This window comes from Scyliorhinus canicula, chromosome 3 (assembly GCF_902713615.1).
Source record: "Scyliorhinus canicula chromosome 3, sScyCan1.1, whole genome shotgun sequence".
Classification (NCBI taxonomy): Eukaryota; Metazoa; Chordata; class Chondrichthyes; order Carcharhiniformes; family Scyliorhinidae; genus Scyliorhinus; species Scyliorhinus canicula.
The window spans coordinates 49,195,805-49,216,220 of record NC_052148.1 but is presented as its reverse complement, the minus strand read 5'-3'; the positions used below and the strand labels follow the sequence as shown (position 1 = coordinate 49,216,220).

Below are 20,416 nucleotides of genomic sequence, written 5' to 3'. Positions count from 1 at the left end.
TTACGTTTCATAAAATTAAAACAAATGCTCTCTGGTACAATGCAAAATCTTCCAGGATTGTACCAATGACATCATCAGCCACTTCTAAAGCTTTAAACCAGTCATTGCTGCATTGGTGACAATTTAACAATTTTATTACAAGCTCTATTTCATCTATAAACTAAAAGAGTACCCAATTCTTTTTTTTCCTAATTAAGGGGCAATATAGCATGGCTAATTCCAGCGCCAGGCAAGCTGAACTTCAGCGCCCTTCGGGGCGGGGGGGGGGGTGGTGGCCGGGCCGGAAGGGGGAGGGGGGGGGGGGGGGGGGGGGGGGGGGGGGCGGAGGGGCCGGAGGGGGGCGGCCGGAGGGGGGGGGGGGGGCTGGAGGGGCGGAGGGGGGGGGGGCCCGGGGGGGGGGGGGGCAGAGTGACCACCGGCGAGCCTGGATCCATCCGCCATGTTTGTGCGGGGCGGCCTGAGGGAGGGCGGCCACCACGCATGCGCTGGTTGGCACCGGCCCAACTGCGCATGCGCGGGACCCGAGTCTTTTCCGCGGTGCTGGGTCTCTGACGCCGGTCACGCACTCCTTGATGGCGCCCCCTAGCACATGGCGCCCCGGGAGACTGCCCGAGTTGCCGGCACCTTGAGCCGGCCCTGGCTAATTCACCTACCCTGCACATCTTTTTTTGGGTTGTGGGGGCGAGACCCACGCAGACACGGGGAGAATGTGCAAACTTCACACGGACATGGCCCCGGGCGGGGATCGAACCTGGGTCCTCAGCGCCATGAGGCAGCAGTGCTAACCACTGCACCACCGTGCTGCCCTTATATAACAAACTCTGTGGTTCACTGTTCTTTTTAACACTTCAAACTGAAGCCTTAAATTTACAGAAGCTGGTGTTAGCTCTCACCTACATTTACTACAACTGAGACTTTACTTCAAAGTATTTAATTGGCTGTAAAACACTTTGGGCAGCCCAATAGAAAGGACTTTACTGGCCAAGGTGTTAAATTGATGGGTGACAAGAACTAAACGAATATTCACAGGGAGAATCCCAATATAATCCTGAAGAGAGGTGGAAAGAAAAACCTCATATACATAGATACATAGGAGCAGGAGGAGGCCTCTTGGCCCTTCGAGTCTGCTCCGCCATTCATCACGATCATGGCCGATCATCCAACTCAATAGCCTAATCCTGCTTTCTCTCCATAGCCTTTGATCCCATTCGCCCCAAGTGCTATATCCAGCCATCTCTTGAATCTATTTAAAGTTTTAGCATCAACTACTTCCTGTGGTAATGAATTCTACAGGCCTACCACTCTTGTGTGAAGAAATGTCTCCTCATCTCTGTCCAAAATGGTTTCCCTGAATCCTCAGACTGTGACCCCTGGTTCTGGACACACCCATCATTGGTAACATCTTCCCTGCATCGACCCTGTCTCGTCCTGTTAGAATTTTATAAGTCACTATGAAATCCCCCCTCATTCTTCTGAACTCCAGCCAGAACAATCCCAACCTAGTCAATCTCACAAAGAACAAAGTACAGCACAGGAACAGGCCCTTCGGCCCTCCAAGCCTGTGCCGAGCATGCTGCCTGTATAAACTAAAATCTTCTACAGTTCTTGGGCCCTCTATTTCCATCCTGTTCATGTATTTGTCAAGATGCCCCTTAAACATCACTATCTTCCCTGCTTCCACCACTTCCTCCGGAAGCGAGTTCCAGGCACCCACTACCCTCTGTGTAAAAAAACTTGCCTCGTACATCTCCTCTAAACCTTGCCCCTCGCACCTTAAACCTATACCCCCTAGTAATTGACCCCTCTACCCTGGGAAAAATCCTCTGACTATCCACTCTGTCTATGCCCCTCATAATTTTGTAGACCTCTATCAGGTCGCCCCTCAACCTCCGTCGTTCCAGTGAGAACAAACCAAGTTTATTCAACCGCTCCATACCAGGCAACATCCTGGTAAATCTCTTCTGCACCCTCTCTAAAGCCTCCATATCCTTCTGGTAGTGTGGCGACCAGAATTGAACACTATACTCCAAGTGTATCCTAACTAAGGTTCTATAACAACATGCCTTGCCAATTCTTATACTCAATGCCCCTGCCAATGAAGGAAGCATGCCGTATGCCTTCTTGACTACCTTCTCCACCTGTGTTGCCCCTTTCAGTGACCTGTGGACCTGTACACCTAGGTCTCTCTGACTGTCAATACTCCTGAGGGTTCTACCATTCACTGTATATTCCCTACCTGCATTAGGCCTTCCAAAATGCATTACCTCCCATTTGTCCGGATTAAACTCCATCTGCTATCTCTCTACCCAAGTCTTCAAACAATCTAAATCCTGACAGTCCTCATCGCTATCCGCAATTCCACCAACCTCTGCAAACTTACTAATCAGACCAGTTACATTTTCTCCAAATTATTTATATATACTACGAACAGCAAAGGTCCCAACACTGATCCCTACGGAACGCCACTAGTCACAGCCCTCCAATCGGAAATCTCAGTCCCGCCATCCCTGGAATCAGTCTGGTAAACCTTTGTTGCACTCCCTCGAGAGCAAGAACATCCTCCTTCAGAGAAGGAGACCAAAACTGCACACAATACTCCAAGTGTGGCCTCACCAAGGCACTGTACAATTGCAGCAACACACCCCTGCTTCTATACTTGAAACCTCTTGCAATGAAGGCCAACATACCATTAGCCTCTTTTCCGCCTGCTGCACCTGCATGCTTACCTTCAGCGAATGGTGCACAAGGACACCCAGGTCCCGCTGCACACTCCCCTCTCCCAATTTAGAACCATTCAGGTAGTAATTCGCCTTCCTGTTTTTGCTTCCAAAATGAATAACTTCGCACTTATCCAAATTATACTGCATCTGCCATTGGTTTGCCCATTCGCCCAACCTGTCCAGATCTTGCTGTAGGATCCCTGCAACCTCATCACAATTCACCCTCTCAACTAATTTGGTATCATCTGCAAACTTTGAGATGTTACATTTTGTTCCCTCATCCAAAAAATTACTATATATTGTGAATAGCTGGGGTCCCAGCAGCGATCCCTGTGGTACCCTATTGGTTACTGCCTGCCAATTTGAAAAGGACCCATTATTCCCGACTCTTTGTTTCCTCTCTGTCAACCAGTTTTCTATCCACCTCAATACATTTCCTCCAATCCCATGCGCTTTAATTTTGCACAATAATCTCTTATGCGGGACTTTGTCATGGCCTGGCTTGCCCTTTGCCAAAGTCTCACGAGAGGCAAGATTAAGTTGTGTGCAACAGATAAACCTGGTATGCATCACTGGACTTGCACGAGTGCAATTCCTTCCACTACAGTAAAAAATAGATGTTTGTTGTACAGTTGACAAAAAAAGGTCAGGTAAGTGGCAGGAGAAATTTAATACGGAGAGCATTTTTCATTTTGGCAGAAGACAAGGGATAGAGAGGGGCAATATAAAGGGAATGGCTTTTCTTTTATTCACTCGTGGGATGTGAGCGTTTTTGGCTGGTCTAGCATTTACAACTGTCCACCCCTGATTGAGGTGGACAGTTAAGAGGCAGCCATACTATGTATCTGGAGTCTTGTATCGGATAGCAGATGGGTTTCTTCAACAATCAACAATGGTTTCATGGGCAGCACGGTGGCACAGTGGTTAGCATTGCTGCCTACGGCGCTGAGGACCCGGGTTCGAATCCCGGCCCTGGGTCACTGTCTGTGTGGAGTTTGCACATTCTCCCCGTGCCTGCGTGGGTTTCACCCCCATAACCCAAAAAGATGTGCAGGTTAGGTGGATTGGCCACGCTAAATTGCCCCTTAATTGGAAAAAAATAATTGGGTACGCTAAATTTATAAAAAAAAACAATGGTTTCATGATCATAATTAGACTTTTAATTCCAGATTTTTATTGAATTCAATGGTGGGATTCGAACTCTGGATTACTAGTCCAGTGAAAATACCACTGAAGGCCCAAAGAGCGACAATCCGGGAGCAGGACGAATGGATTGCCTCGCTCGAGGCCGAGATAACAAAGCTGACCGCAACCCCAAAAGATGCTGAAGGGGAAAGTAGACGACCAGGAGAGGAAAACGCCACAGTCACGGTCGCACACGAGCACACAGGTCTTGAGAAACACCGGGGGGGGGGGGTGAGCCAACGAGACACGGAGGGGCCAGGTGGGGGTGGGAGCGGAGGAAGCCGCATGAGCATAGGGGTTTGGGGAGTGGGGATCAGGTAATGCATCCTTTCCCGCACTGACTTCATGAGAACTCTCTTTGTGGAGGATAGAGATTTGTCCCGTTCCAGAATGTTGTGAATGTGGCTTCGTACTCGCCCGTCACAGACAGTTTCACACAGAAGAGACAATCAAACTGAAAGATTAGGATGCAAAAAGATTGAGAACATTTTAGAAACCAGCAAAAACTGAATGAAAATATAATAAAGGGGAGAAATTTGAGAATGAAAGAAAATTAACAAGAATGATAAAAAGCTTCCAATGCTGAGCGGGTGGGGTTGAGAGGGGATGGGAAGTGGGCCTGTTAAGTGAGTAGGTATGGTTTGGAAAGTCATTGTTGTAATGTCAGGAATGCAACAATCAATCTGCATGCAACAAGCACCCACCAACGACAGGTACTAACGACTACATTAGTCATTGTACTAATGAGATATTCAGCTTCCTCCGAGAGGATGAATGTAGACAAAAACGGCACCATGGCAAACATACAGACGAACGCCACTAGCTCAGTCTACTTCCGGCTGCACATACGCATGAGGCAGGGATGCACAGGGATGTTGCAGTTTGCTCTGGTTATTGAGCCGCTGGCTATCACGCTCAGGTCAGCGGAGGGGTGGAGAGGCATTCGGAGAGGAGATAGGGATCACAGTATCTCTCTCTCTCTCTATATGGATGACTGGCTCCTCTATGTTTCGAATCCCTAGCCAGCATCGGTAAAATAATGGAACTGCTGAGTGAGCTCGAAGCCTTCTCGGGATATAAACTCAACTTGAGCAAGAGCGCAATCTTCCTGGTGAACCCACCGGGGAGGAGCAGAGCTGGCAACCCTGCAGTTCAAACTGGCACAAACCAAGTTCAGATACCTTTAGTTTCAGATAGCCCACAATTGGACCCGACTCCATAAGTGGAACCTGTCCAACTTGGCGGAAGAGTTGAAGATGGACCTGGAGAGGTGGGACTCACTTCCGCACTCCCGAGCGGGGAGAGGGCAGACAATAAAAATTCTTCTTCATATTTAATTACTCCCAATCTTTGTCCCCAAATACTTCTTCACCAAGGTGGATGAGCTAATCTTGGCCTACGCGGGGGGGTCGCAAATCAGTCCTACAAAGGCGGTGGCGCTCTGGGGGGTTTAGCACTGCCGAACCTCCTGTTCTACCACGGAGCAGCAAATACGGAAAAGGTGCAGAGTTGGCTGGGGGAGTCAGGTACAGATAGAAGAGACCTATATTGGAAAGTTCCTGCAGGCACTGGCCACCACCCCGCTCCCATTTCCCGCAGCTATGTACTCAGCGAGCCCGGTGGTGGTAGCCACGCTTATAACCAGGAAGCAGCTCAGACACCACTTCGGACTCAAAAGACATGCCTGTCGCTACCCCCATCTGCAAAGACCATAGGTTCATCCCGGCCAAAATGGACACCACATACAAAACCTGGAGAAGGGAGGAAGGGGTTTTAAAGGTCAGGGACTTATATGTAGACGGTAGAGTAGCAACCATGGGGGAATTAACATAGAAGCTAGTGTTTCCGAAAAGGAACGAACTCAGATATCTCCAAATACGCAATGTCTTCCACAAGGAAGTCCCATCAATCCCCCAGCTGCCCAGACATACTTCTGGTATATCTCATTAGTACAATGACTAATGTAGTCGTTAGTCGGATGTACTTCTGAGGCTTTATAAAGCACTAGTTAGGCCCCATTTAGAATACTGTGAGCAATTTTGGGCCCCACACCTCAGGAAGGACATACTGGCACTGGAGCGGGTCCAGCGGAGATTCACACGGATGATCCCAGGAATGGTAGGCCTAACATACGATGAACGTCTGAGGATCGTGGGATTATATTCATTGGAGTTTAGGAGGTTGAGGGGAGATCTAATAGAAACTTACAAGATAATGAATGGCTTGGATAGGATGGACGTAGGGAAGTTGTTTCCATTAGCAGGGGAGACTAGGACGCGGGGGCACAGCCTTAGAATAAAAGGGAGTCACGTTAGAACAGAGATGAGGAGAAATTTCTTCAGCCAGAGAGTGGTAGGTCTGTGGAATTCATTGCCACAGAGGGCGGTGGAGGCCGGGACGTTGAGTGTCTTTAAGACAGAAATTGATATATTCTTGATTTCTCGTGGAATTAAGGGCTATGGGGAGAGAGCGGGTAAATGGAGTTGAAATCAACCATGATTGAATGGTGGAGTGGACTCGATGGGCCGAATGGCCTTACTTCCGCTCCTATGTCTTATGGTCTTATACCCTACTGGACATACTGCTGGCACAGAACAAATTAGGGCAGAGTAAGTGCGCGGACATATATGGACAACTATTAAAGGAGGCAAGGGCCCCACTTGACTAAACAAGAGAGAAGTGGGAGGAAGAACTAGGCATAGAGATGGGGAGGGAGGGAGGGGGAGGGGGACTCTGTGTGAAATACTACACAGCGGGAACTCTACCTCCTCATGCGTGAGGCTGAGCCTGCCGCAGCTGAAGGTGGTACACGCGCACACCTGACCAGGACACACATGAGCAGTTTCTTCCCAGAGGTGGAAGACAGATGCAAGCGATGTCAGGGGGGTCCGACTACCCACTCCACACATTCTGGTCTTGCCCCAGGCTCACCAGATTGTGGCCCACCTTTCTCGAGGCCATATCCAAGATTGTGGAGGTTAAGGTGGTGCCATGCCCATTAGCGGCAATCTTAGGGGTATTAGAGCAGCCAGAGTTCTTCGGAGGGAGGAGGGCCGACGGATGGAAATTGGTAGCGCCACCCAGGGCTTCAGACCAGCTGGCTGACCTGGTGGAATTCCTGAGGCTCGAAAAAATAAAATTTGCCATCAGGGGGTTAGATGAAGGGTTCCACCTCAGGTAGAAACAGTTCACCAACATCTTCTGGTTTACCTCACTCGGCTAAATCGCTGGCTTTTAAAGTAGACCAAGCAGGCCAGCAGCACGGTTCGATTCCCGTACCAGCCTCCCCGGACAGGCGCCGGAATGTGGCTTTTCACAGGGGCTTTTCACAGTAACTTCATTGAAGCCTACTCATGATAATAAGCGATTTTCATTTCATTTCATTTCAAAGACCTGTTTGCGCCCAGCAGCTAGGAGGGGGAGCAAGGGGAAAGGGTCACATCCAATCACAATGCTACAAAGAAAAAAAATGTTTGCACTACACCCGTGCTTACAAGACTGCATTACGGTGACACTGCCCTGTGAACTAGCGATTTTCCGTCCTTTTTTCTCATGCTATCTTGAATGCTGTACTTTGTAAATATCCAGGGATTTATCTCATGTTACTGTTGCGCATTTTGTTTTGATTGTATTTTGTGTTTTTAAAAATTGTTATAAAATGAATAAAAGTACTTTTAAAACTTTCTACATAGATTATGAAACTAACAGATACCATAGTACGCAAGATATTAAAATAAAGTTTTGCCGTTAATAACAAGAGTAATCATTAGATACTCTTGCAACAACATCTTGATGTGACACGGTGGCACAGTGGTTAGCACTGCTGCCACACAGCACCTGGAACCCGGGTTAAATTCTGACCTTGGGTGACTGTTTGGCACCAGAACACCAGAACAGTACCAGAACAGTACAGCACAGAACAGGCCCTTCGGCCCTCAATGTTGTGCCGAGCCATGATCACCCCACTCAAACCCACGCATCCACCCTATACCCGTAACCCAACAACACCCCCTTTAACCTTACTTTCATTAGGACACTACGGGCAATTTAACACTTTCTCCCAGTGTCTGCATGGGTTTCCTCTGGGTGCTTCAGTTTCCTCCCTCAGTCCAAATATGTGCAGGCTAGGTGGATTGGCTATGTTAAATTGCCCCTTAGTGTTCAGGGACATGCATGTTAGGTTACGGGTATGGCAGGGTGGACTGGGGAGTGTTCCTGAGTTGAGTGCTCTTTCAGAGGGTCGGTTCAGTCTCGATGGGCCGAATGGCCTTCTTGTGCACGGTAGGGATTCTATGATTCTAGATGCAAGTGCAAATGTTTTTGTGAAAAGTTTCAGTTCCAATATTAAAACCATCAGTCCTGTTAAAAATTGAGTTGCATGACTAACTTACACAGAATAAAGCATTATTTTACACTACAGCATATGAAAATAATTCAAGGCTTCCAACATTTAAAACAAGACCAAATTATTGGGTGCAATAACACCCATCTAATATTCTCCTCGGCATTTGAACTCCTGTTTGCTCAAGGGAATTCTTGTCATATAATTCACAATGCATAGAATCCCTATCTTTTGGAAAATCACAAAGAATATTTTTCACTCATTTACTTTTTACTTTTTAACTTCCACCCCATTATATTGAGCAATATAGTACAATCTATCCTAGTATGATACACTATCCAGTATGCAATATCGTCCACCACTAGCCAACTCTGGTATTGAACCATTCACCACAATATTTTGTAAATGTTTGCACCTCAAAAACAAATGTCAATTTTGTGGAGTAACAGTATTCTTTTCTGCACATTATCTAAACGGTGAGAGATTGTAGATCTCTGTGGGGCACGGGGATCTGGGTGCCCTAGTGAATGAATCACAAAAGGCTTGTATGTCGGCACAGCCTGTAATTAGGAAAGCTAATAGAATGTTATCATTTACTGTAATGGGAATTGAATACAAAAGTAGGGAGGTTATTCTTCAGTTATGCAGAGCACTAGTGAGACTAGATCTGGAGTACTGTGTACAGCAGCGATGGACAACTACGTTAGACAGTGGGCCGCAAGATTGAAATCAGGCATTTTCACTAATCATGACCCCGTGAATATGATTAAATAAATTTAATACGCACTAAATATTTCATGAGTTATAGAAAATGTTTAATTCATTTACATATTAATAGAACTATCAACTTCAAATAGTTAAAAACAAAATAAATACTTTGGAAGCTGAGGGAGCACACGCTCTCACCGTCAATGTTGTGTGCAATCAGCATGTTCCTTACTTTACATGCGTATCACTTTAAGCATACCAGTAGGGAAAAAAACTACATGAAAGACAAAACTACATAATCAGCTGAATGTGGCAACCCTGTGCATGGACAACGGTCAACAAAATGTCTCGTGGGCCGCACTCACAATCCAGATGGGCCACATGTGGCCCCCAGGTCTCAGGTTTCCAACCACTGGTGTACAGTATTTGTCACCTTATATAAGGAAGGATGTAAATGCATTGGTAGCAGTTCAGAGAAGGTTTAGCAGACTAATGCCTGGAATGAGCAGGTTCTGTTCTGAAGGTTGGACAGGCTGGACTTGTATCTGCTTGAGTTTAGAAGAATAAAAGATGACTTGATTGAAACAGACAAGATCCTGAGGGCTTTTGATAGGAAGGATATTTCCTCTTGTGGGATCACGGTTTAAAAATAAGGGGCCGCCCATTTAATATGGGGATGAGACAAAATGTTCTCTCCGAGGGTCGTGAGTCTTTGGAACACTCTTCCTGAAAAGGTGTGAAAGCAGAGTCTTTGAATATTTTTAAAGCAGAGGTGGATCGATTCTCGGTGCGCAAGGGGGTGAAATGTTATCGGGGTGGGCAGGATGCAGATTGGAGGTTGCCATCAGATCGGAAAAGAATAATGGTATAGAAATTGTTGTTAGCCTGATCATATTCAATAGTTCTCTTTTGGGGTCTCTCTTGTTTAACGTCTTCATAAATAATCTGGAACTAAAAGTCATCCAGACAGGTGTCTGAAATAGGTCCAACAGCGAGACAACACAAGAGCAAAGGAGTGGTCAAAAAGAGTAGTGGATAAGGTACAGCTGGGTGCCATCAACATACATACAACATACATATTGAGGAGAGGGGGGTCATGAGATGTGAGCACGGGAGCGGCTGCGTTTTCGCAATCTCTGGCTCTGCTCAGCTTTTAATCTGTCTTTTCATCCTGGTGCACATTTCGTATTTGTTTTTCCTTGGTGTACATAGCTTGTGCGATGTCCCAAGAAGTGTTTGGCTGGTGTCTCTACATGAAAGAGCCGATTTAACATACTTAAATCCTCGTTTGTTCGTAGTGACTGGAGTGGGGCTCTACTTTCAATGGCACCTGCCCTGGCGGTGCTGTGTGTATTGACGGATTATGGCTGCCAACGAAGCTGTTGCTCTGGCTGAAATTCCTGACTCTGCGGTACAGGTCGTCAGGGCTAAATAAGAGTTGCGTGATACTTTTGTGGATGCAATGGAGGCACACAAAGATGCTTTTGCAATAGAGAGAGCACTGTCTCTAGTGAGGGACCACCACTGCATCGTCGTGATCCTGCTGTCATCCATCCTGACGGATCCAGAAGAGAGAGGGGAGGGCTGGGAGGGGTACACCGCTAAACTCTGATGTGAGATGTTGGAAGAATTCCCAAGTGAGTTTGACAATTGGTTGCCATGTCTCTGGGATCTTGATTTAGAGGTTAGGTGCATCATATCAGATTTGACGGAGCATAATATATCCCGTCTTCGATGCCCAGGGTCAGTTTGGCCTGCCAATCATTGATCCTGTTCTGGATGCTAATGATGAGGTGTTAGAGATGGTTGTACCCGAGTCATCCCGTCGGCTGACGCCTAGGCTATAGATCGCCTGGATGTTGGTGAGACGGCGTGGTGGAAGTATTAGTGTCTCGTGTTTCAATAGTTGGAAATCTTGAATGATCCATCCTGAAGAGTACTCGTCGATCCTGTTTTATCCTTGGCCTTTGCTTTCTCTTGTGCTTCAGGAAACTGCCCTGCAACCCAGTCGTTATCCTGGACATAGTTCCCTGTTGATCATGTTGTTTTTGGCTTGATGTTGTCGTTTTCTTTTCCTGCATTGATTCCTGATTAACAGGGGTGTGACGGCCTGCACCATTGGGTATCATGATTGGGTGGCACGGTAGCACAGTGGTTAGCACTGCTGCTTCACAGCACCAGGGACCTGGCTTGGGTCACTGTCTGTGTGGAGCTTGCACGTTCTCCCCATGTCTGCGTGGGTTTCCCCCCGGGTTTCCTCCCACAATTCCCAAAAAGATGTCAATTGGACATTCTTAATTCTCCCTCAGTGCACCCGAACAGGCACCGTAGTGTGGCGACTGGGGGATTTTCACAGTAAATTAATTGCAGTGTTAATGTAAGCCTACTTGTGACACAAATAAAGATGATTATTAGCAAGCCCGAGACAAATGTTGAATGCAGGATTTGTGCAGTTTCAATCCTAAATGCATTGGCACCTATAATGTCCGATGATCCTTGCTGTGTGGAGGGAGTGTTCCTTGTTGTCTTGTTTAGAGGGAGGATGAGCAGAGCCTGACCGGGTGAGGGGTTGGTTTGGTTAGTTCGTCCTTGCTGTGGTTGAGGATCGTCCCCTCAGTTAGAGCTAATCAGTTTTCGGCTTTTCTTTTTTCTGTTGGTTTTTTGTTTGAGAATCCGAGCTTTTATCCTTCTTCGGTCCGGGCAGACTTCTGGTTTTCCTGGGGAGGACTGGGTTCTGTTCGACTCATTTCCTTTGGGTCACGTTTGTCTTTTGTCCGAGTAGGGTCTCCCTCTTTGGCTGTTTTCAAGACTATTGGAACTAAGAGTGCCTGCTCCACTTTTGGAGCAGGCTGTCGAGGAGGTGGTTTCCATGGTTGAGGATTGGGGATGAGGGCGGACTTGCATATCTTTCTCTTTTTAAAAAAATAAATTTAGAATACCCGATTCATTTTTTTTTTTCAATTAAGGGGCAATTTAGCACGGCCAATCCACTTACCCTGCACATCATTTTGGGTTGCGGGGGCAAAACCCATGCAAACACAGGGAGAATGTGCAAACTCCACACGGACAGTGACCCATAGCCGGGATCAAACCTGGGACCTCGGTGCTATGAGGCCACAGTGCTAACCACTGCGCCACCGTGCTGCCCTTGCACATCCTTCTCTAATGGATCGAGGGTCCATTGGAGGGAGCTTGGAAGTGCAGAGTTTGGCATCCGAGTAGCTGGAGATTTTGGGATGGACTGGGTGCTATACCTCGTAGACATGCTACATATGGTCCCCTGGGTAGTGGGTGTTGCCCCCTTGTTGTTTGGATGGCTGGCTCTCCTCTTCCTTGACCAGCGTCAGTTGATTGCTTGATAAGTGGAGCGTCTGGGTCGGTTGCCGATTTCCTGTCACCCGTGCAATTAGTTCTGATGGTTCTTGCTCTTTTTTTCTTTTCTCTCTTTTTGGAAAGACCCCAGAATGATCCTTCTGCAGTATCCCTCACTTCGCACTTGCTTTTCCCCTTAGCTACTCGAGGTGAAGTTTTGCTTTGACATTTGCAGATGATGGTTGGGTCTCTGTGCTCTGGCTGATTAGGGAGGGTATGTTATTGCTTGGCGGTCAGGTGGCTTATTCCCTTTTAATTGCTGGCACTTCCCGTGTGCTATGGATCTGGATCCGGTAGACAGCTCTGGTCTTCGCTTTTTTTCTTTTTCTATGGGAGGCCCTGGGTCTGAGAATAACTTTGACCTGAGATCATGGCTGATCTTTTGTGGACTCAGCTCCACTTTCCAGCCCGAACACCATAACCCTTAATCCCTTTATTCTTCAAAAAACTATCTATCTTTACCTTAAAAACATGTAATGAAGGAGCCTCAACTGCTTCACTGGGCAAGGAATTCCATAGATTCACAACCCTTTGGGTGAAGAAGTTCCTCCTAAACTCAGTCCTAAATCTACTTCCCCTTATTTTGAGACTATGTCCCCTAGTTCTGCTTTCACCCACCAGTGGAAACAACCTGCCCGCATCTATCCTATCTATTCCCTTCATAATTTTAAATGTTCCTATAAGATCCCCCCCTCATCCTTCTAAATTCCAACGAGTACAGTCCCAGTCTACTCAACCTCTCCTCATAATCCAACCCCTTCAGCTCTGGGATTAACCTAGTGAATCTCCTCTGCACACCCTCCAGCGCCAGTATGTCCTTTCTCAAGTAAGGAGACCAAAACTGAACACAATACTCCAGGTGTGGCCTCACTAACACCATATACAATTGCAACATAACCTCCCTAGTCTTAAACTCCATCCCTCTTGCAATGAAGGACAAAATTCCATTTGCCTTCTTAATCACCTGTTGCACCTGTAAACCAACTTTCTGTGATTCATGCACGAGCACACCCAGGTCTCTCTGCACAGCGGCATGCTTTAATATTTTATCGTTTAAATAATAACCCCGTTTGCTGTTATTCCTACCAAAATGGATAACCTCACATTTGTCAACATTGTATTCCATCTGCCAGACCCTAGCCCATTCACTTAACCTATCCAAATCCCTCTGCAGACTTCCAGTATCCTCTGCACTTTTCGCTTTACCACTCATCTTAGTGTCATCTGCAAACTTGGACACATTGCCCTTGGTCCCCAACTCCAAATCATCTATGTAAATTGTGAACAATTGTGGGCCCAACACGGATCCCTGAGGGACACCACTAGCTACTGATTACCAACCAGAGAAACACCCATTAATCCCCACTCTTTAAGATGGGGGAAATGGGTTAAAAGAGGGAAATAGAATGTGTAAAGTAATGAAAGGCGATGCTATGGAATCAGTTTTTGCAGGAATTTTACAAAATAAAATTCAGAGTTGGCTGGTAATGGACTCCATTACATAACAGATAGACTCAAAGTTGGTAGGCTGTCTCCAAAATGGTAATTCAGTGAGTATTTGAGAGAGAGAGCATGAGAGCTGCAACTTTAAAAGTTCGTCCTGAATTTGGATAACATTTTGAAATGACAGCATAGCTCCATTTTATATGTTAGTGATAGCTTTGCAATAGTTATTAGAATAACTATAGTAACTTGAGATTCATTTCATATAGGGGCTAGTGGACAAAAGCTAACCAATAAGCAACCAATCTTGCTGGAGGCAACCGTAGAGCAGATTTGTATTTTCATCAGCACAGCACAGAAAGAACAGTATCTTCTGGTGACAAAGCAAACTGGGGCTCCACAGAGAAAGCCAATGCAGAATATCACATGCTGATCAGTTTTGTATTTAATGTAGTATAACTCCAGTTATAAAATTATGAGATTCCATTAATTTACTTGCGTCAATATCCTACTCTCCCTTGCATTATTTAGGTAAATGAATTAAATGTTTTAGCTGGTCTTGTATATCTGGATTCTGCTTACCAACCAATGTTAGAAGACTTGCATTTATTCAATGCTTTCAGAAAAATAGTTCCACAGATCTACTTAGAGTTCCATCGCCAAGATGGACACTAAAAATCCACTTCTTGCAGCAATCACCCAGTCAGTCACCTTACTTCAGCTGAAGCAGAATTAACATACAAACGGTAAAAACCAATTGCCACGGGAATCGAGATTCATGATTCCACAGAGGGCTTCTAGCAAAGTGAAGCATCTTCCAGAAAGTTAAACTCGTGTTGGCTTATACAATTAACTCAAAACAAAAATAAAAACAGGAAATGCTGGAAATACTCAGGTCAGGCATCATTTGTCAAGTGAGAGACAAAGTTTGTATTTCAGGTTAATGATCTTTCAAGTCAGAAATACGACAAGTTTTAAGCAAGTACATAGGTAAGAAAAATAGGTTTGGGTGGGGTGAGGAAAAAGAGAACAAAAGGGAAGGCTGAGAGAGAGTGTGGAAGGCAGGACAGATTAAGAATCAAAAGGCATGATGGTAATGGGATAGGTATAGAAATAAAAGATGGGTCCATTAGATTTGCAAGTGGGAGTAGCAGAATACTCAGGGCTCTGTCTGAAAGTAAAACGGGGGGCAGTCCTTATGATCTAAAATTGCTGAACTCAACATTCAATCGGGAAAGTGTTAAGTGTAGAGTGTCCAATCAAAAGATGAGATACTATTCCTCAGGCTTACGCTGAAGTTCAGGTGGAGAGCAGAGAGGATAGGATAGAAGTGAGGCAGAGAATTAAATGACAAGTGACCAGAAGCTCAGGGTCAAGCTCGCAGACTGAAGTGGTGTGTTCTGCAATGCGGTCACCTGATTTGCACTTGGCCTCCCGATGCGGAGACGGTTGCAACTTAAGCACAAAATACAGAACACTGAATTGAAAGAACTGTTTCAACTGGAAGAGGCGTTGGGAGGCCCCGGACAATAAATTAGGTAAAAAGGCAAATGATGCATCTCCTGCACTTGCATGGGAAGGATCTGGGCTTTAGGATGATTAAGCAGTGGGCCAGGGAGAGTCCCTTTGACATTCTGTAAAAGCCAGGGTGGTGGTGTGTTGGTGGTGGCATACAATGAAGGTAGCACAAATGGCAGATGATGACCTGTTGAATGTGAAGGCTAGCAATGTGGACAGCAGGAACAAGAGGAAGCCTTTTGGCAGGGAGATGAAAGGGGTGAGAGTAGAAGTGTAGAGAATGGAACAGCCACCTTTGGAGGTCTTCTCAACCACAGTGGTAGAGAAACCTCAGTTGAGGAACACAGACATACGAGAACCACTGGTTTGGAAGGTGGCATCTTCAGAACAGAAATGAAGAAACTAAGATAATGGAATAGTTATTACAGGAAACAGGGTAGGATATGTACTCAAGGTACAAAGAAAGGAAGCTTATAATGGATATTGGCTAATAGTCTTCTCCCAGAAATGGAGACAGGGAAGTTGAGAATGGAAAGGGAAGAGAAAATGATGGACCATGTGAAAGAGAGGAAAGAATGGAAATTGTGGCAAAGATTATTCAATTTTCTGTTTTGGGATGAGAGCAGAAAACAGCACTGATGCATTCATCAATGTACCAGAAAAAAAAAGACGAGAAAGATAACCTGCATAGGATTGCAATAAAGAACGTTCCACATAGCCCACAAAAAAAGGTAGGCATGAAAGTTCCCAAAGCAACATCTTTCATTTGGAAGGAGTGAAGTTATTCAATGGAAGAACAAGTTCAGCCAAATAGAGGAGGTGGTGGTGGATTGGCACTAGTTGAGCCTCCGTTCAGAGGGCCCTCAGGCTGGCCTGGTGGGGCAATGAAGGCATTGAGCAATTTGACATCCATGATGAAAAGGAGACAGTAAGGAACAGGAAGTTGGAAATTGTTGAAGCAGCTGAGAGTGTCAGCTGAATCGCAGATTACAGATGAGCCAAGGGAGGATAAAAATAGATCCGTGATTCAAAAGAAAATCAGTTCTGTAGGGCAACTGAATGCTGAAACAGTGGGTCGACCAGGGCAGCGTGGCATGTGCATCTTGGGAACAAGGTAGAAGCAGGTTGTTCGAGGATTGGGTAACTATGAGGTTGGAGGGGTGGGGGAAGGTCGCCAAAGATGATGTGACGTCAGAGACAGTCTTGGAAACAATGTCTTGTTGTTCAGTGTGGCTGGAGAATGGAGATATTCGAAAATTGGCATCCAACCTCGGAGAGATCAGTTTACTCAATTATAACAGCATCACTCTGGTCAACACATTTATTGACAACAAAAAAAGCAGGTGCTGGAACTCTTGAAATAAGCACACCAAATCCTGAAAGTATACAGGTCAGGCAGATCCTTGGAGAAAAAAATAGAACCAACATTTCACGTTGCTGACGTTTCATTATGTTTAATTGACAATGTGGGGTTGGACCTGAAAGAATAGAATGCATCAAGTTCAAAGGGAGACTGGTTAGAGAAAGTGAGAGGAGCAGAGAAATTGAGATGGACATTGTCATGCCAGCGGTTTTCAGTGAAAAGAGTGCAATAGGCTAAAAGGCGAGATGGACAGGTCCAGGTGACACACAAATTCTGAGAGCGGGGCTTTCTGGGCAGAGTGAGAAAACTCCTGGCTGAAGACATGAATACAAAATTAAACTGAACACAAGCTATATAAATACTGTGGCTGTGAATTCTGTCTTCTATTTACAAATTAGGAGTATTATGGAGCACTCTCCACTTGCCTGGATGAAACATTTGAGAAGCTCGACACCATCCAGGATGAAGAACCCTGCGTGATTGGCAACCCATCCACCACTTTAAAAATTCACTCTCTAACTACCATGCACATTGGCAGTTATATGCCATCCATAAGATGCGCTGAAGCAACTGACCAAGGTTTCTTCGCCAGCACCATCCAAACCCGTGACCTCTCACCTAGAAGGGCAAGGGCAGCAGACATGAGAACACTACCACCTGTCAGTTCCCCTCCCAAACCACACATGATACTGACTTGAAACTATATTGTCGATCCTTCAATGCTGAGTCAAAAACTGGGAATTCTTGCCAACAGCACTGTTGGTGTACCTACCACATGGAATGCAGCGGTTCTAGAAAATGTCTTTCCACCACCTTCACATGGGTAATTAGGAATGGACAACAAATGCTACCGTTGCCAGTGAAGCCCACATCTCAGCAAAGAATCAAAAAAGGACTGTCAGATTGCTTTGCTAACATCCATCCTTGGATGAGTCTATATGGAACATTGGAATGAGTGAATCCATTGTCGCAGCCCTCCTTCACAAATTCTGATTCCTCGCCACTGATCCCATCTATTCCACAGACTGTTGTTCTACACTGAACCATACAATTAAAAATCTTGGTGTCCTATTTGACCCTATCCTTAGTTTCTGACCCCTATCCTCCAGTTCTGAAACATTGTTATTTGTCTGCTCTAGCTGTAACTTAGCTGCTGCTGAAACTATCTGCTTTTGTTATCGCCAGAATTGACTATTTCAATTGACTGATGTCCCAACTCCAAACCTCCTCTATAAATGTAAACTAAGTCAAAACTTTCTACTACCGTATTCTAACTTGCACCATCCCACTTGCCCATCACCCCTCTGTGAAAAACCCTGTGAGGAACATATCAGCCATGATTGAATGGCGGAGCAGACTCAATGGGCTGAATGGCCTAATTCTGCTCCTATGTCTTATGGTCTTAAAATTGAAAGAGGAAAAACTCAGCATCACGCCACGCCCAAAATTCATTGAGTGGCTGCATAAGGTGATGAAGCTAAAACCTTCGCTAAGGACTGGTCAATCAGGGTCAAAGAGTTTGGAGCAAAAACTTATAATAACGAAAGCTGAGATTCTAAAAAGGCAAGGAGTCATAGGAAAATAAAGAAGGATTCAGAGGGGCGTTGTTATCCAACTTTTGTTGAAGCTGGCCATTTCTGACACTTTTATGTTAAAGCACCTGATGAGGCAAAGCACCAAAGTGAAGCAGGGGATGAAATGCCACTGCGGACCGGGCCGACAGCTTTGGAATAGAGAGTTGGAACATGGTATTTGGCTTGGAGGCCACAAGAAGGTCAAATTATCCAAAGAGATATCGATAACCATTGTTAAATGTGAAGCCTGACGAGTGGGATGTCGATAGAAATCCACGTGGAAAGAGTCAAGAGCCTGAGACGGCCAAGTTTCAATCAAGCTGAAGGAGATGGGAAACACGAAAGAGAGAGGCAGGGATTGAGTCAGCGAGAAGAACATGGACTTCTTCGAGCTGGGCTCTGCTGGAAGAGAAGAGAGGGTGAATTAAACGCGCCAACGCCAGCTACAATAGCAAACACTGCGGCTAACTGATCAGCAAAGCTCCCACTGTGTAAGGACCGGCCCAATCTCACCCTCAGCAATAGCAGCCGGGAGGGGGGGGGAGGAGACACAGCACCTTCCAGCAGGCAGACTACACTCCGCCATCAGGAGAGCCCCTCCACTTGCTCCCCATCCTCTGAGATTCGGACTTCCACCAGCCGCCGCTCACAGATCCATCCCGGAACTTTATCTGAACGCCACCCGGGAATATAACTTACCGCGCGACGCCACTCCCTCACGGCGCGATCTCCCCAGCCGGTACCCGGCACCAGTCCCCGAACCCCCGCCAAGCTACTGCCGCCTCCACCGGCCTCTCAGGTCGCGCGAGCCGTTGACGCGGTCCAAGAAGCCGATCAATGGCTGCTGATTGACAACCGGTCGCGTCCAATAGGAACCGGAGAAAGCCCCCAGAGCGCGCGGCAAGGCGGTGACGGCACAGAAGGACCGCATTCGACCCATTGATGGTGCTCGTTGCCCGGGGGAGGGTCAGAGACTGGGGACTGCGCGGAAGGACGGCCGTGCAGCCCATCGTGGCTGCTGCTGGCTCCCCAAACGAGCAATGCAAGGCACCTCGTGCCAAACCCGAACCCTAACCTAGAATGAAACTAAACAGTAAAACTTGGCACTGGAACAGACGGCTCGTGTCTCCGTTAAAATGGAACCCCAGTATAGACCAATACCAGTCATTTTCTAACTTTGATATTTTTCCCCCTCCTGGTCGGCCTTCTTTCCCACCCTGCACATATCTCCTCTTCAGATGACCATAATACCATATGACATAGAAGCAAAATTAGACCACTCGGCCCATCAAGTCTGCTCCGCCATTCAAATATGGCTGATAATTTTCTCATCCCCATTCTCCTGCCTTTCCCCCATAACACCTTATTAATCAAGAACCTATCCATCTCTCTCTTGAAGACACTCAGTGATTTGGCCACCACAGCCTTCTGCAGTAAAGAGTTCCACAGATTCACCACTGGCTGAAGAAATTCCTCCTCATCTCTGTTTTAAAGGATCATCCCTTTAGTCTGAGATTGTGTCCAATCCAATTCCCTCTTGAATGAAAGCAAAATACTGCAGATGCTGGAGAGCTGACATAAAAATAAGGTGCTGGAAAAACTCAGCAGCTCTGGCAGCGCCTGTGGTGAGAAACATTTTGAATCCAATATGACTTCTGAGGCATTGAAGAGAGGCAGAGATGGGAGTGCCTCAATTGAACCTGTCTCCACCAGGCAACACATTCCAGATCTTAGCCGCAGACTGTCTGAAAAAGTTTCTCTTCACATGCCCATCGCATATTTTGTCAATTATCTTAAATCTATGCCCTCTCAGTCCTTTTACCAGTGGGAACAGTTTTCCCTATGTACTCTGTCTAGATCCCCACGATTTTGAATATATTTTGTCAAATCTCATCCCAACCTTCTCTTCCCCAAGGAAGAGTGGTCCAACTTCTCCAGTCTATCTTCTTAACTGAAGTTTCTCACCCGTGGAACCATTCTCATGAATCTTTTCTGAACTCTAATACCTTCACATCTTTCCTAAAGTGTGGCACCCAGAACTGGACGCAAATGGACTCCAGATGAGGTCAAACTAGTGTTTTACATACCCCCCTTCTCCTGTACACTATGCCCCTATTAATAAAACCTAGGATACTGTATGATTTATTAACCAATCTCAATCTGTCCTGCCAATTTGAATAGCTTATGCACA

General features: G+C 46.1%; 1 protein-coding gene across 3 annotated transcripts in view; it reads right to left on the bottom strand.

The window, feature by feature from the left end:
• The window catches only part of me2 (malic enzyme 2, NAD(+)-dependent, mitochondrial), a 110,189-nt gene extending 91,115 nt beyond the window's left edge, over positions 1 to 19,074 (bottom strand). For 2 of the 3 annotated variants that reach the window (XM_038790515.1, XM_038790517.1), the window contains exon 1: positions 18,925 to 19,074. The gene's annotated coding sequence lies outside the window, so the exon portion shown is untranslated. The remainder of the gene's footprint in view (positions 1 to 18,924) is intronic. The other variant, XM_038790516.1, reaches the window with a different exon arrangement.
• Positions 19,075 to 20,416: the final 1,342 nt, after the last annotated feature.